Source organism: Camelus dromedarius, chromosome 5 (genome assembly GCF_036321535.1).
Source record: "Camelus dromedarius isolate mCamDro1 chromosome 5, mCamDro1.pat, whole genome shotgun sequence".
Lineage (NCBI taxonomy): Eukaryota > Metazoa > Chordata > Mammalia > Artiodactyla > Camelidae > Camelus > Camelus dromedarius.
In genome coordinates, this window is record NC_087440.1 from 40196508 (window position 1) to 40213463 (window position 16956).

Below are 16956 nucleotides of genomic sequence, written 5' to 3' on the forward strand. Positions count from 1 at the left end.
ATGGTCCCCTGGTTAAGGGTGACTGGACAAGAAAAGGACATCGGACTCAAACTGCCTGCGCCAATCAGATTCCTCTGCTGAAGAATCTTAGCAGACACGTGCAGCCACTGAGTTGGAAGCTGAGTTGTGTTAATGTGTTATCATAAGAGGCAAGCACCCCAGAATGCTGCTGCTGCGGTTCCTGGAGCTGCTCTGACCCCAGCCCTTTGAGAAGACTGATGGTTTAACTTCTCTTTGTATCCAGTGAGATATCTCAGCTTTCTTCTAGTAACATCTCTTTCTTTAAGCTTTTTGTTACTCATAAGAAAAAGAAATTTCATTTAATACAAATATATGTGCTTTTGTATTGTTAGTCATTACATGCATGTATATAAAATTTAGAGGTTAAGAGCCATGTTAGTTGAGATAACTGCTTTAATAGACATACCTAAAACCTACAGGGGGCTAGGTATAGCCCAGTGGTAGGGTGAATGCTTAGCATGCAAGAGGTCCTGGGTTCAAGCCCCAGTACCTACATTAAAAAATAAATGAATAAACATTAAAAAAAAAAAAACCCCAAACCTAAAACCTCAATGGTATAACCTCATATGACTTCTTACTTAGGCAAAATGTGTTTGGCAATGGGGGACAGTTTGGAAGAGGAGTCCCTGCTGTATGCAGATATTCAGGAACTCAGGTCTCCCATCTCATGGTTTTCTGCCATCCCTTTCAGGACGCAGTCACGGAGGCCACAGAATTCAGAGAATCTGTAAACTTGGATGGAAAAAATTTATATCTCTATTTTCTCCAGCCTTTACTATCGGCAAAAAAATCACAGTAGTATTAGTGGTACCCAGGACTGCCTCCAAGACAACTCACAGATATTTTCATGTTATATTACAGTTGTTACAGAATCTCAAAATAATGTTTATGCTCACCACTGTTTTAAAGTTAAGGTAGTTACTAGATCCAGTTATTTAATGTGTTAATTTAAAAAAGCACATATACTATTATATCACAATTTAAAAAAATTCCAATACCTACATTTCAATGTGACTTGTTTTCTTTATATTCCCATTACATGCATTTAAAATATTATTCTGGAATTCCACAAAATAACTGACCAGTACTCACTCCTCAAAAGGACCTGTCAAAGACATGAAAAAAAGGAAAGACTGAGACACTGCCACAGACCAAAGGAGACTGAGGGGACACAGCAACTACGGACAATGTGATATCCTGGATTACCGTCCTGGGACAGAAAAGGGTCATTAATGGAAAAACTGGGGATATCTGAATAAAGCCTGGAATTTACTTAGTAATACTGTACCAGTGTTGGTTTTGGCAAATATGCCACAGTAACGTAAGATGATAATGGTAGAGGAAACTAAAACTGTGTGGGGAGTATATGGAAATCCTACTATTGCAATGGACTGAATGTAGTATGCCCCCCCACATTCATATGTTGAAATCCTAACCCCAAGGTGATGGTATTAGGAGGTGGGTTCTTTGGGAGGTGATTAGTGCATCCCATGAGTGACAAAAGAGGCCCCTGAGAGCTCCCTCACCCCTCCTGCCATGTGAGTTACAGTAAGAAGATGCTCTCTGTGAGGAAGTGGGCCCTCACCAGACACCGAGTCTACTGATGCCTTGATCTTGGACTTCCCAGCCTCCAGAAATGTGAGGAATAAATTTCTGCTGTTCATAAACCACCCAGTTTATGATATTTTGTTATGGCAGCCCAAATGGACTAAGACACTATCTTTACAACTTCACTGTAAATCTAAAATTATTCCTAAGTAAAAAGTTTATTTAAAAAAAAAGATTATGAGAAGGAATTCAGGCCTCCTTCGCAAAAAATGATTAGGAATGTCTGCCCAGGAGGCTCAGGTGCTGTTGAACAGGGCAGAGAAAGCACCAGGATCAGGTGGGAAGCTCTGGTGGGTCAGGCCTGGTGGCAGGAACATCTCTGCTCAAGTTCAGTCATGTGAACTGTCCTGACACAAGGGGTCAGGGAAATGACAGTAACCCCTGGGCTGGGCGGCAACAACGCCACACTTGGGATGGGCGCGTGACTCAGCTAGCCATCTGCCCCGTAAATTCAAGCAGTGGAGTCACATACTTCCTGTCTGTCTATCAGTCAGGATTCTAACAGGAAACAGATGTCACACTCAAGAGATTCAAGGAGGGTTCATCTACAAAGCAAAAAAGTTCAAGGTTGAGAGTGGGACTAAAAGGACTAGAGCCAGCAGAACCCAGGCCAGCAGAACCCCAAAAGATTTAAATCTTGAAGGCAGGAATAAGTCCATCATAACTCCTTAATGGAACCGCAAAGAATAATTTTAACTAGATTGCAACAAAATGGAATTTAAAAGCTAGAAGATATGTTACAAAGCAAGGCTGACTTTGAGCAAAAAAAAAAAAGTTAAAGGATGACTTCATGTGCAAAGACTTGAGTCAGACAGAACTGCATTTGAGTACTCGGTTTGTCACTTAGTGAAACAGGACTTATTTTTGTAAACATTAAAATACTGAGTATAAATATATCCTGAAATTGTGTTCCCTAGCTTTCAATTGCTGTCCTGAGTCGAGAGGTTTACTGCCCTAGAGCAAGAAAGAGCTGTCCCTTGCTCTCATTTGCAAGATACTCAGCTGGTGGAATTAGTTATAACATAGCGTTCTGTGACCGTGGAAACAAGATACTCTTGCCTGCCCCTAAGACCTTGCCATGGGGCTGGAAGTGGAGAGTGAGACAGAAGTGCAAGCCCCTTTTAGCCCTGATGGGGAGAAGGGGAAGCAACGGAAGAGGAAGGGGTGGACAGTCACATGGGTCTTTATTTCCTCTCTTCATACTTTAGGGCTGGAGAGAATGGGGCATCAGATGCACTGAGGCCCATGTTCATGGTAGGGAGATGTACTTGCTCGTGCTCAGTTTTAGGACTCAGAGGGCTACACCCTTCTAACCAGCAGTTCAGCCCCACCAGGCAGAGAGAAGTCTTGAGGTTTAGTTTTCCTTGGGGTATGACTGAGGTTCAGAGTTTTCCGATGCCTCAGATTCAGAAGACAGCTGAGTTGGGTGCCAGCAGGTCTTCCATGTGTAAGGCACCCAGCAGACACTACACTGAGTATCAGCCATGAGGACTCAGACAAAACTGAAAAGATCTATACAACTTCCTCCATGCTTAAAGATTTTGGAACAGATCAGAGGATACCGTTCTGTCTCTACCACTCTCCATCTCCTCCCAACCCCTACCCATGACCCATCTGGGATGATTTCCATCTGGGTCTTCTACAAGCAGAGTTGGACCAAATGACCTCTTGAGGTTTCCTTCTGTTTGTTAATTTAGAAAAGGTACTGAATTATTTATTCTTTTATATTCTACAACCACATTTCTAGTCACATCTCTGACCTCCCCATTTACACAATTTCCTTTGCCTTGCAGTTTCTAAAGAGGAAAGTCAGAACATGTGTATTCTCATTTTAAAGGCATCTTGGCAGCATACACTACATTCTAAATCATTAAAGGTATTTCTTTTGCTCTCTTGTACTTAACTGAATGGGGATCTTGTATAAACTTGGTATGGGAGGGTCTCAGAAACTCAGGTGAAATCACCATCACCCACCACAGGATTCAATGTAAGACTGAGACCACAGTCATTGTAATGGGGCAGGAGCCTGGTGCTCTTGAGGCATTAACAGATGCTCAGTTTGACTGGTGGGATCCATGGTTTGGAAGTTTCCATAAAGGGCTATGGAGGAGACTGGCCAGATATTCACCAAATCCTCTTTCTTTTTTTTTAATTCCTGACATTTGGAGAGATTACGTTCCCCAGACCCCAGAGAGATGGGAGTGGCTGTGTGACTAAGTTCAATGGGATGTGAGTGAAAATGATGTGCACATGTTTGCCCCTGAAAAGCCTCTTATGTAATTTTCTTGGATTCCTATTACTTCTGTAATAAATTACTACAAACTTGGCCACTTAAAGTTAATACAATTTATTCTCTTATTTCCAAAGGCCATTAGTCCCAAATCAGTTTTACTTGCTAAAGTCAGGGTGTTAGCAGGACTGGTGTCATGGCTACAGTCTGGTCATCATGTAGTTAACAATATGGTGGGGGTTTCAGTATCTTCAAAATAGCTCAGAGCGGGAGGGTGTAGCTCAAGTGGTAGAGCGCATGCTTAGCATACACAAGGTCCTGAGTTCAATCCCCAGTACCTCCTCTACGAATAAATAAGTAAACCTAACTACCTCCTCCTCCAAACAACAACAACAAAACCACAGAAAACAAACAAACAAAAAACAGCTCAAAGGATATGGCTCAGAATATCATCTATAGCCTTTGAGTGAGAACTAAAGGTCCTTGACTTTGCTTAATGACTAAACTATTATTATTTTGTTCTGTTTGACTGCTTTTCCTTTATTTCTGCATTTTCTCATTTCTCTGATTAAATGTATTGTTTGACTAAAATTTTTCTACAGACTAAAGGCAGGTGGAGGACATGGGCATGGGGGAGTCTGTCCTGGGAAGGCTCCAAAGGGTCCTGCTCCATTTCAAATGGACAAAGATACCTCATTATAAAACAGTTCTCACTAGGGACAGAAGGTAGATCTCCAGAAATAAAATACATATATTAAACATTAAAAAATAATGTCAAGATTGCTTCTGCATGATGATTGGATAGGAAAAATAGAAGGGATTTGAGGAAGTGTAATAAATTAGCATTTAAGGAGTAAATTTATTTCACTCAATGGAAATGTAAATTAAGAATCCACATGTTATAATTTCTTTCTGATTTCTTCTTTGATCCGTGATTTACTTAGAAGTGTTGTTTGGTTTCCAAATATTTGGGCATTTTCCAAGTAGCTTTCTGACTCTGACTTCTAATTCATTTTATTTGGTCATAGAACATACCTTGTATTATTGAATCTTTTTGAATGTATTTGAATATATTGAGAATATATTGTTTTATGGTCCAGAATATGGTCTATTTGGATAAATGTTCTGTGTGTCCTTAAGAAAGGATGTGTAATGTGCTTTGGCTGGGTAGAGTGTTCTGTAAGTGTTAATTAGACTACATTTGTTGATAGTGTTGTTCAAGTCTTCCATAGCCTTCCTGATTTTTCATCTACTTGTTTTATCACGCATTGAAATCTCCGACTATAATTGTGAATTTGACTATTTCTCATTGCAATTCTATCCTGTATTTTGCTTCCTGTATTTTGAAACTCTGTTACTAAATGCATAAACAGTTAAGATTGTCCTTTGAGGGGTTGAGCTCTTTTCCATTATGAAATGAAACTCTTTATCCTTGTTAATATTTTTTGCTTTGCAATTCACTTTGTCTGATATTGATGTAACCCCTGCAGCTTTCTTTTGACTAGTGTTAGCTTGGCATATCTTTTTCCATCATTTTAACCTATATGTGTCTTTATATTTGAAGTGGATTTTTTGTAGGCAGCATATAGTAGGGTCTTGCTTTTGTACCCAATCTCTTCCTTTTAATGAAGGTGTTTAGGCCATTTATATACAATGTGACTTATGATATGGGATATGGTTGTATTTAAATCAGCCATCTTCATGGATGGACCTGGATATTGTCATTCTAAGTGAAGAAGCCAGAAAGAGAAAGAAAAATACCATATGATATCACTTACATGTGGAATCTAAAACAATGACACAGATGAACTCATTTACAAAACAGAAACAAACTCACAGACATAGAAGACAAACTTATGGTTACCAGGGGGAGAGAGAGGGTGGAGGGATAAATTGAGAGTTCGGGATTTGCAGATACTAACTACTATATATAAAACAGATAAACAACAAAGACCTAACTGTGTAACACTGGGAACTATATTCAATACCTTACATAGCCTATAATGAAAAAGAATATGAAAAGGAATATATAATATATATATAACTGAACCATTATGCTGTAAACCAGAAACGAACACATCGTACTTCAATTATACTTCAATAAAAAGAAAAAGGAAAAAAAAAAGAAATCAACCATCTTGCTATTTTTCTATTTGTCCTATCTGTTATCTTTTTCCTTTTCCCTCTTTTTCTGCCTTCTTTTAGATCAACTCACTATTTTATGGTTCCATCTTATCTCCTTTATTGACTTACTGGCTATTAGCTTTCGGTTTTTGTTAGGACTGCTTTAGAGTTCATATAGTATATACCTTTAACTTATCAGTGTGACTTGAAGCCATATTATACCATTTCATATTTAGGGTAAGGACCTTACAGCCATACATCTTCAATTTCCCTCCTATCCTTTGTTGTTATACATTTTATTTCTACATTTGTTGTAGAAATAAATAATTGTTTTGTTTACAAGAAAAATAATAAACATTGCTAATTTAAAATGAGTGATTTTTACATTTTTCCACATATTTACTATTTTCAGTTCTCTTAATTTCCTTGTGTGGGTACAGATATTCATCTGATATAATTTTTCTTCTCTCTGAAGAACTTCTTACAACAATTCTGGTAATCCTGGTTTTCAGATAAATTATTTCAGCTTTTGTATATATGAAAAATTCTTTATTTAACCTTTATTTTTGAAAGATATTTTTGCTGATTATAGAATTTTATGTTGGAATACGTTGGGGCAAACATGGAGTTCATTTCTTTTGTTTCCTTTCATCACTGTCCTGTGCTGCCTGTTGTCTAATGTCTGAATTTGAAACTGTTGTTTCAAATATTTTGTCCAAAAGTTTTTTAGCTTTTTAAGGCAGGTAGAAAATCTCTTCTCCCTGAAGCATCACTCATCCATACTATATGCAAGCAGATATTCTCAAAGAGAGAGTCATGGCGGAGATGATAGTCCAGGACAGAATGACCTAAACTGGATATTAACATTTCTGAACTGGGTCCTGATCCACTCTTATGGAGAAATCACCCTGTATCAGTTCCATCCACTGTAGTCTCTTGGCATTGTGCTGGGTCCCTCTTGGGGTCACTGCTGGCCCATATGACACCTTTGTGCATGTTTATAAAAAGGCAGCCCTTCTTCAGAAGGCCTTGCAATACTCAGCTTGACATCAGAAAGTGGGCCAGATTTCAGCCTTCATTCCCCCTCCATCTTGCTTTAGCCCACATGCTTCCCTAACTTACTGGTCCTCAATCCCCCAAATTCTCATTCATTTCTTATAAAGCAGTTTAGCTCTTTCTTTACTGGCTTCAGGCCATCCAAGTTATTCCCAAAAGTCTCATCTTCATAATTAATTTTCAAATGTGCTCTTCAACTTTAGCAATTTTAACTCTGGAAGGAACACTGCAGTGTTGAATTTTTCCCCCACCACATGATGATGATGGTGATAGTGATGGTGATGATGAAGATAATGACAACAGCCCTTAATTAATATGCTTAAGTTATTATATGAGGGGAAAAATGGTCTTTTCCAAGAAAATCAATGGTCCTTTCTTTGACATGTAAGAGACTGAATATTATACCCCTGTTTACTACAGAAGAGAAACAGAAGAGAAACCAGTTTCTAAAGTGCTTTAACCTCTCAAAATTAAAAATGCTGAACTCTGCAGATGCATTTGGTAAATGTATAAGTATGGCAGAAAGCCAGCAAGTTTCTGGAAGACAACAGGATGTCAGCCCAGCTTTATGAAGCATATATATTGTCATAGTCATCACATTCTTTAACAGACCATGGGGAAGCAGAGATGTGGGCCATGTCTTTGACATAATGTACTTCTGTGCTCTAAGCACCAACAGAATTTGAGGGGGAAGAAAAAAGCAGCGTATTAAATGTTCACACCAACCATAAGCTATGTATCCTGATTTCAAAACTTTAAAATGAGAACAATAAGGCTGTATCTTAGAAGTGAGGAGTACCATACTTTCTGTTTTGGTCTTCTCTAGCACATTTCTCTATAGTCTGAAGGAAAAGTTATTTCTATAATGTTGTTGCTAAATATGTGCACAACCATCTTTCAAATAGAAACCATAGAATCAGTATATTCATAACTAGGTATAAGGATAATTGAAGAGTCTTTTTCTGGACTGAAACTATGGAATATAAAGAACTTGGAGAGGAGAGGATATGAATAGTAGGGAATCACCTCTCTTAAGCCTCAGTTCTCTCATTTATAAAATAGGTAAAATAAAGTTCCACTGTCATTAAGATTGGTATAAAGATTAAATGAAATAATACATGTAAAATGCTTGGAATGCAATACTGTCAACTGTGCTGCAGAAATTGAGAAAGAACTGCAAAGAGAGGGCTGGGGGATTATTTACTCCTGGTATTACTCGGTCCAATCCAACGATTATTTCATGACCATCTACTTTACGCTAAGAATTGGGCTGGGAGGCACTACAGGAAGAAATAAAGAAGAGTACTGTGCTTATCTTGTCTTCAGAAGAGAGAGCAGATGAGAAATATTGGGTACATATAATTTTATTAACTGAACTTTGTGCTTAATATTAAGTATACGATACCTAAGTTATCAAATACATTAAACTTTAGGTGTTAATTTTATGTTGCTCTAAATATACATACTTAATGTATATTGTTTTACATACATGGCTTAGATATCATGTTGTATTTGTCAGTAATGCTAACAAAAGAATATTTTATTTTTAAGTGGTACTAATCCTTGTTTCCCCAAGAAAATTGAAATAAATGAGCCAATTGGAATAGAGCCCTCACCTCTAATTACTGGGTGTTAGGAGTAAATGAATGAAAAACTATCCCTTAACTTCTGAAATAGCAAACTTGGAGATGTACTAGGACATGGCAAATCCTTATTCCTGATGACAAGGGTGAATGACCTTGTAGGACACTTTAAGATTAGACGTTATCCTAGGTATGTGTACTAAGCTGTTTCCAAGATGGCCCCCAGTGATCGTTGCCTCTGGTAACAGCAACCCCAGCCAAAATCTGACCGCATCCTCATGAAAGACCTCAAGCAAGGACTTGGCTGGCCAAGCCCTTTCCAAATTCCTGACCCATACGTGATTACTGTTGTTTTAAGCCACTACATTTTAGGATAATTTTTCTTGCCTGGTTTTTTAAAATTTTGGTGGGGGTGGAGGTAATTAGGTTTATTTATTTTTAATGGAGGTACTGGGGATTGAACCCAAGACCTCATGCATGCTATGCATGTGCTCTTCCACTGAGCTGTACCCTCCCCTCCATTTTAGGATAATTTGTCACTGATACAGAATGTATTGTGATGAGGTAAAGTCACTGAAAGGTTTTAAGCAGAGAAGTGAATGGTCAGACTTGCATCTTAAAAATAATTCTCCCTGCCGGGTGGAAGATGGATGAATGGCGTGGAAGTTGGGAAAATAAGGCAGGATACTAGTTAGGAAGCTATCACACCACCCAGGTATGATTGAGAGGGACTAAAGCGGAGTGACAATCAAGCTGGAGGTTAGAGAAATGGGCTGTTAACCAAAACTTCAGAAATGGAGAACTGATTGAAATAAGAAGGTGTTTACTTGGGTTTGTTAGGACTGTAGCTGAGGAGACACAGATTCAAGAAGCACTTGAATCATTGGACTACAAAATGGAGGGAGCTTATAAAGGCAAAAACTACAAGGTTACATTTAGTTACATGAGTTGTTTATCAAGAATAATAATTGGAGTTGGCAAGAAGTAAGGGCACTTGGTAAGTAAGGATTGGTTGAGTCCGAAATGGCTGCACAGTGACAAGGGGAGACCTTCAGACAATAAGGTTGCAGCTGGCAAGTGTTGTTCTCTATATGGCTCATGGTGTCTTTGGGTCTAGTACAGTTCAAAGAAAGTTCAAGTTCTCGGGCATGCAGGTACATGTATGAAACCAGATCCTCAATGGCCACCTGCCATTTTGTATGTCTGAACTGCAATTACTCCATTTTCATTTCTGTTTGTCGTCATAATTGAGAAGTGTTTATAAAAGATAGAGACAGCCTCTATGAGGTGACTGGCTGTGGCAGGAAAGGTAGAGACTAAATTGATTCTTGTGTTCTTTTCTTTCTTCTAGAATCTTACTGTATGTATAGACTCCCTAGCTTTGACTACTTGTTGAAAAAAGATTCAGTCCAAGTCCCATCCTTCTTCTCCATCACTGTTCAGATATCTCCCTTTGAAGGTCTCACTCTTATCAAAGATAAATGCATTTACTTAGTTGGACTTTGGGGATTTATAATGAGTACTAGCTATAACTATCTTGCCATAAATTAGGGATATGTGGGTGCTTTCCTTAAACTAAGTCTTCTTTAAAATATTTTGTGCTTCAAGATTTTTCTCCCATCAGCCTTTTTCTATTAATTTATTTGAAGAAACACTAAAAATGTAGTTTGCATTTCAAGTGTTCTTTTAAACTACACAAACAATATTTTTAAGACATCAGTAATATAATCTGGTTTTTAAGAGTCAGTTGACTTACCTTATCATTTTTTTAAGTATTGAGTTAAAATTTATTTTAATAGGTAAAGGTTTATATATCCTTTTAAAAAATAAAAATTCAGAACTCTTAGAGTTAAGCAATGAGTCTTTCACATTATAACGCTATTTATAACAGTAATTAAAGTAGACGATAACCCTTTATTTTACCCTTATAAAAATGTCACAGAATTCAAAGCACAACTTGGATCCTCAATGATTCAAGTATCTTATCTTACACAGTCAGGGTTTGGTCAGTTTTAAGATAAAATTCCTCCAGATATGATGTCCCAATTGACTTACTTTAAATCAAAACTTAAACATATGCTCATTAAGAAATTAGCCAAAGAAAAACAGTAACATTAATCTCCTAAGGTTTTGTTCTTTTTAAAAAAAGTTTCTCTTTTTAAATTTGGAGAAATTTCCTGGGAATGACTAGTTTTTTCTATGAAGAAACCTTTAGCAGAAGTTCGGCAATTCCTTCCATTTTACCGCAGGCTCTCCCCTGGGGACCAGTGCACGCCTGGACCCGGTTTTGGCTTCACTCTAAGCAAGGCTCTCCTCTTTGCTCAGACAGTACTTGGGGGGACTTCCCAGCCACCTGTGTGGACCTAAGAGACTACACCCTTCCATTTAAAAATCCCTTTGTGTGACTCATATCAAAGAAATATACAGCACAGGTCACGGTAAGAGTCACTCCAGGACAGGCTGTGTGGTATGACTTGAGGGCACTGGGAAAGCTCCCTTCCAGAGACTGCTTTCCCTTTGTTTTTCCACAGAACCTTTTTAGGAGCTCTGTGTTAGAAACAGGGCCTAAGACTAAGTATGTATTTCTTATTATAAATCACAATATCACAATGAGTCATCATCAGATGACTCCAAAAGCCCGTTACTAAATTCTATGTGAACTTTGTTGACAAAAAACTAATCAATAGTTGATCTGAGAAGGAAATACATAATTTTATTTGAGCCAACATGATATTTATCAGGAGGCAGTCTTTTGGGAAGCTCAAGATTAAGAAGGAAGGTTAGCTCCTAAGCAGTTGTGACCCTTTAAGAGACTGAGAAAGAATGTTATCTCCTAAAGAGGTCTGGGTAGAGCAGATGCGCAACACACACTAAAAGGGAGGGAGGAGGCTCAAACAGGCAAAGAAAATTGTTACGTTTAAATTTTTCTTATCTTCCCATAAAATATGAATTTTACTTCATCACCTTGTAGAAAAGGTATTTTCCATTGCCCTCTAGGTCCACTCTCTACCCTTCTTCACCCTGCTGACCTGTACAGACTAGTTCAATGTCACTGATTTCCAGTTGGGTTCACCCAATGGAGATTCCCAGGAGAGATCAGAGGAAGAGAGGACAGTGAGGGTGGTGTTACAACTGCGCAACTGAAAAGTCACCTTGGGCTGCTTGGGTCCCTTGACCAAAGGTCAAAGCTCCTCTTCTAACAAACTCCATGTCTCTCTAGAGTCTGCTTCCTCTCTTCATCCTTCTGAAACAGAGCAGGACCCTGTGGGGTCCTCCCTGGTACAAATCTTTTCTGTGTCCCCCATTTCTTGTTTGTAGGAAATAGACTTCGTTCAGCCTCCTTGACCTTCCCTGAGTTTCAAAGGGCAGATTCAAAGGGTTGCTAATCAGGAGAGGGAGAGAATGCAGAAAGAAAGGAGGAGCAGTCAAGAAACAATGTGCAGCCTTGAGACAGGGTCCTGGTTCCTCCTCAAGGAATATATATATATAACCATATCTCTAAGTTCTTCTGCAGGAACTAAGGCCTCCACCCAGGTGAAGGTGGTAACTTCAGGCTGAGTATAAGATTCCTGGAACACTGTCCTGTTAACTCATCACCAACCAATTAGAAGAAACACACACACCCTGCAGCTCTCACCCCAAATTTTGCCTTTAAAAGTTCTCCCTGAGAACTTTCAGGGGGTTTGGGTTTTGGGGGCACAAGCCACTCATTCTCTTTGCTTGGCCCTGCAATAAACCTTTCTCTGCTCCAAACTCCCAACATTTTGGGTAACACTTCCAGGACTAGGGGTAGGAATAGTCTTGTGGTCTCTCCCTACACACAACACACACTTGTATAAATAGTACCATTATTAAACCCACCTTGAATTATCCTAATTTGACTGTGCCATCTGTTTCCTCCTGGGACTTTAACAGATACTCTTTGATAGAAGCAACTTATCAAGCTATTATTGGCCATAAACATCCAATTATGAATTTGTCTGTGAGACTGTTTTTCAAGGTATAACTACCTAAGGCTGGGCTCAAAGGGAATGGGACCTAGGGCAAATAAATCTTCCAAGTTACAAGAGAAACAACACAAAGCAACAGAAGAAGCAAAGGGTTTGAAACTAGGAGATCCTGGTTTCAGTTCCAGATAAGCAGTTTTCAACACCTCTGGGTCTCATTTTTCTTACCTATAAAGTAAGAGGTTTTAAATAGATCATTGACTTTCAGCTTGTATTTCCCCAAATCCCACAGTTCCACAGAGGCACCTTAATGTCCACCAACCTGGGAAGGGAGAGATGCAACGGAAAGACAGGAGGAAAGAGACAGAGCCCCATCCCTACTACGTGGAACGAGGTAACCAAGGATGTGACCTGGATGAGGAGTCCAGATGAAGAACAGGACTTTGTTCTGGAGATTTCTGAGGTCATGGATGCAAGACTGGGTATTCCTGCTGCCAGTCCTCTAGGGAAAGGTGGGCTTTGGTGAGTGTGTGTGTGTGTGTGTGTGTGTGTTTAAAGAGCAGTTTGGGATTTCTGGCCTCTATGTGCAGTAACACTGGGTGGGTAAGAACATCCTCCCACCCTCTTCTAGGACCCATTGCCAGTATCTGTGGTGGAGCACCATCCAGGCAATGCTGGGGGCAATGAAAACTAGTCCATATCTCTGAGTCCCCACACTCCCAGCAAAGACCAGTAGGCAAGCCAAGTGGAGGACTGGGTCCTAGCCTGAGTCAGCCTTCTCGAATTCACAGATTTATTACAGAGAAAAATTCTGGGGAGGAGAAAAAAAAGATTTTCCTGGGATTGGTGTGTGTGTGTGTGTGTGTGTGTTAGTTTTAATGTTAAAAGGAATGTGGTTAAATTTTAGACCCTTATGTGGTAGAAGCGACACATATTCATGACATATAGACAGCATGTAGCACAGAATAGGTGCTCAATAACCGTGGAATAAATGAACGCATGGGTGAATGAAAAGCAGATGAATTCTGGGTTAGAAGACAAGGATTCTTCTGCATTAGAAGATAAGGATTCTGCTTTTAAACACACATATGAAAGCAGCAAGCTAGTTCACAGTAAAAGTCTGGTTAGCTCTGATGGCCAACAAGCATGGGCTTACCTCTTCTTGCTAGATCCTTGCAGGTTCCTCAAGGGCTATCAGGAAGAGCTCTGGGCCACCAGCAAGAGGCGAGCAGGAAAAGAAAAAGAATAGAGAAATCCAATTTCAAATGATGCACTTATTTTTATCTTTGTCTTGGGTATTTTCTTTCCATTACAGTTCAATAAGCTCAAAGAAAGATTTAAGTGATTTAAAGCTGCCAAATAAAGTCACTAGATTTTTTCCCAATTTTTTATTTTGAAATAATGATAGATTTACAGGAAATTGAGAAACTAGTACAGAAAGAGTAGTGTATACTAGAAACTGTGTACCCTACAACAAAATGTATTTTTTAAATGTAAAATCCAGTTAAATATTTTAGGGCCACTTTATTCCATTTTATTATTCTTCTGAAATTCTGATTACCTTAAAATTTAGGATCCAAGAGATGTAACTGATCACATTTAAGATGGTATCTCAGACACACTTCTGATTAAGGAATCAAGTTTAAACCAAAAAAAAAGAGTCATTGCTCTCTTTCAGACGATTAGCCTTTAAAAAAGGGTCACTCTACAGTAAAGTTACAGAGATAAAGGGTTGTATTTATGGTGTTTCAAAAAATTTGAGTCCTCTCTGGCTGCCTGGCTTTCTGGAAGGCAACCAGTAGAGGGCACTCTATGCTTCAAAGACTGCAGAAAACGCTTGAGGATCCCTTCAGAAGCCTTAAATTTTTTACCTTCTGCAAGATACTTTCATCTTATTACATTTGAGCTTGCCTGTTGGATTGCAGAGTAGGGTTTTTTCTTTTTCTTTTTGGTTGGTTTTTTGTTTGCTTGTTTTTTTTGGTGATGAAAATCAAAATCACAGGTTATGAACTCCCAAATAGCCATGTTAACATTACACAAATACTTTTTTTAAGAATCCAATGTTCTTAAATCAGTGTTCTCCAATTACTCAACTTGGTCTTTGAATCAGTCACTTAATGATACAGGATTCCAGGAAATAACCTACCCACAATTATCAGGATTTCATAACCCTCAATATTCTTGCTTGAATTCACATCTACTGCCTGAACCTAAGTACAATGCAGATCTATTTATCTGCCAGCCTTTAATTAGCCTATAAAACACTGATGTGCTGCGAGCAGTTTGGCAGGAGAGCAAAGCACGCTCCCTTTTCACCTTTTATAAACAGTGTAGAAAACAGGATAGTAATTTCCCTGTGAGCACGCAGATAAAACTAGAACCTCACCAGCAATAAATCAATGTGTGCTTGAGAGGCATCAAAGTTCCTCCAGAAGTGGGAGGAAGACTAGTATTTGCCAAAGACCTAGCACATGGCAGGTACTTGCTTGGTGTTTTCCCTACACCATCCCACTTTAGGATTCTATAGTCGTGCCTACCTCACAGTTGGGGACACAAAGGTGCTCACAGGCGTCCAGCTAGCAAGTGGCAGGGGGAGGAGCAAACCAGACGTTTCTGGTTTCAGGAGAGCTGCCCTGCCCTGTGTTTAGTCACTCTGCCACGATTTTCCCTGGACTGTACTTTCAGTGATTCCTGATTGTCTATATTTTGGAATTCGTCTATTGCTTAAATACGTCATCTGTTAGTATGAAACTGCCCCAAACCACAGTAATAGAGATTAAAAAAAGAAAGAACTTTTTTTGCAGGGGCTGAATGTTGGGAGGGGGGGTTGGGCAAGGGCAGTGAAGGGAGGCTTTTGTTTTTCACTCTGTTATTTCCATCATGTTTGAATATTTTATGATTTGAACATATTCATGCAGTACTTTTTTTTTAAAGAGAAGGGAAAAAAGAAACTTCCCAGGAAAACATGAAAAAAAAATGTAGAAAGAGCCACAATGCAGTATATATTCTATTTTTATGACATATTTATAGTAATTTGAAGATAAAGACCTCTTTTGAGAGAGGGGAAAAGAGGACCAAAGTTTCATTATATGGCTCTTCTCTTCGTCCCTCACACCCTACATACAGAAACACAAACAAAAGCCTCTTATTGTTTCCCCTGAAGGAACAACGATGACTAAGTGAATAAATCATCCAGTCACCAAAACTTCACTCCCAGTCACTTGACACCATTTAGGGAATACTATGTGGGAAATGTTCAGCTGTTCGCGTCCCCCCAGCACCATCCCCTCAGATGAGAGGATGTGAGGAATGGGAAAGAAGTTGTCAATACTACAGTTTCTAAAGGAACCCTGCATGTTTCATTCAAACAGTTCTACCCTTAATTTGAAGGTTGAAAGGGTGACCAATATGTTTCCCCCTTTCTTCTTGTTAACTCCAGCACAGACGATTTTCATTATAAATTGAAGGAAATAAGCTTACATATTTTAGGGTTAAGTTTACACATCAGAGCCCGTTAAATTCATTCAATGGTCCTGTAAACAACTCTAAATAAGGTCCTGAAAACAACTCTAAAACAACTCCAGGAAACTGAAGCACCATGGGGTTAATTCTGAAATATGAAAAGGGTTTAATAATCTCCCTCTGATGATTCAGTATCTGCTGAGAAGCGTTTACCGCACAGAAACTCAGCAGTGGGAACAGGGTCACGACACTTCCCCCTCCTGTTACTTTATCCTGCTTTGAAACCTTGTTAAAACTGATGCATTGTCAAAGTCATATTTATTCCAGTTATTCTGGTAAAAATTCCCTTGTTAGGTAGCAAGAGCACCTCAAACCTCTCTGCAACCCTCAGCAGTCAGTATCCTACTCTCCCTTGCTCTCACCACCTGAATAATCTGGAATGCTTACACATTCAGCAGTGCCTCCTGTGTGGGGCAAATTTTGTACATGTATGCATATATTGTGTTATATACACATGCATACATACATGTGTATGTGTATTGTGTGCACACACCTATGTGTATGTGCATCCACATTACACATACACGTATACACGTGTGTGCATATTCACGTCTTAAGGAACTGAGGGCCTATAGAGCAGATTTTCCTTTTGCCTGCCTTTCTGGTTTTCTCCCTGATACCTTTAAAATCACTGATTTACTGACTGATAAGCTTGTTCCTCACAAAATTTTCAAGGCAATTACATGTGTAAGATCTAGTTAACAAGCTGAGTGGATTTGCTGCAGTCATTGTGACTATGTTCACTTACTTGATATTTTCACTTCTTTCTCTTTGTTCTTAAGACTTCTGGGCAAATATGATTTTCAGAGGGTTTCTAAATTCATCCACTTAGGAGGCCTCTTGTTTTTCAGTAAGACAAAATTTT

At 39.0% G+C, this 16956-nt stretch overlaps 1 long non-coding RNA gene across 1 annotated transcript in view; it reads right to left on the reverse strand.

Annotated features, from left to right (window-relative positions):
* The window catches only part of LOC105094172 (uncharacterized), a 29127-nt gene that overhangs the window by 2982 nt on the left and 9189 nt on the right, over nucleotides 1–16956 (reverse strand). Inside the window, exon 3 of the long non-coding RNA XR_010380934.1 lies at nucleotides 13726–13775. This is a non-coding gene — a long non-coding RNA (uncharacterized LOC105094172). The remainder of the gene's footprint in view (nucleotides 1–13725; nucleotides 13776–16956) is intronic.